The sequence below is a fragment of the Octopus bimaculoides genome, chromosome 14, assembly GCF_001194135.2.
Source record: "Octopus bimaculoides isolate UCB-OBI-ISO-001 chromosome 14, ASM119413v2, whole genome shotgun sequence".
Taxonomy (NCBI): Eukaryota; Metazoa; Mollusca; class Cephalopoda; order Octopoda; family Octopodidae; genus Octopus; species Octopus bimaculoides.
In genome coordinates this window covers 35,296,789-35,297,844 of record NC_068994.1, presented here as the reverse complement: position 1 = coordinate 35,297,844, position 1,056 = coordinate 35,296,789, and the positions used below count along the sequence as shown (strand labels likewise).

Here is a 1,056-nt window from a genome sequence, read left to right as displayed (position 1 = left end):
TGTGTGTATATATATATATATATATATATATATATTAGAGGGAAAAGGACAACAAAAACCAAGGCAGGACGAGTATCTCAAGTCATTTAGAATATTTACTTAAGGTATGGTGAATTTGAAGTCTTACACCTGTTTCTGGGATATCCCAGGTGATAGGCTAACATGTCTGTACACTGTGTATTCTATCATCAGAGACAAGGTATGTATGAAAGTTCTCGATAGGTAAATTCAGAGTTTATCTTTTTAATATATAAAATACCCTGTCTGTGTATATGTGTCCCCTCAATACACGCTCAAACCTCTGGATTAATCTAACCATACTTGGGTACATGAATAATTTGACCTTGGAAAGAATAATATGGTCATGATTTGTCTTTCTTTTTTTTTTAGTAAAAATAAATAATATTGCTTTATATATATAAAGATTCACTTCTTCAAATCGTTTTCTGAACTTCCTGTCTTTTGTGTCCTGACGTAGTAACTTAGTTGGAACTTCCTGTATTTGGCGTCCAAACTAACTATTTGCACACACACATATATGTATACAGGTATGTATACAGTTGTGACGATTTCTGATAAATAGTTTCAAAAGGTACTTTCATGTAAGAAAAAGAATTTCGTACGGAGATAGACGCCTTTTCTTGATTTTCCAATACATATTTCGGACATTTTTGGAACAAGTCGCCTTATTAACATTTGATATTCAATTGTGACGATTTCAGAAAAGAAGCATTTCTAAAGGTACTTTCGTTTTTTATATTCTTCTCCGGCGACATAACTACAGATTTCTGGTCCCCCCAACATTGGATGATGATAACTTTCAGAAAAATGGATATTTTAAAATTAAATTTTCTACGAATACGCCCCACCACTCTCTCACTTTTCAATTTTTTTCCCGAAATTTTACGGCTGGGGTTAAGGGTTATATACGGATGCAGAAATGCACAAAACAAAGAAAATGAAACAAATATGGACTTGTTTCAAAATACTCCCGAGTGGGGAACAGTTCTCAAAAATAACACCCAATTGTTTTCTTCCAACATCCTATATGCTCCG

The 1,056-nt window shown here is 33.3% G+C and overlaps 1 protein-coding gene across 1 annotated transcript in view; it reads left to right on the top strand.

The window, feature by feature from the left end:
- The first annotated feature begins 520 nt into the window (after positions 1–520).
- The window catches only part of LOC106873930 (protocadherin beta-15), a 177,944-nt gene continuing 177,408 nt past the window's right edge, over positions 521–1,056 (top strand). Inside the window, exon 1 of the mRNA XM_014921469.2 lies at positions 521–741. The gene's annotated coding sequence lies outside the window, so the exon portion shown is untranslated. The remainder of the gene's footprint in view (positions 742–1,056) is intronic.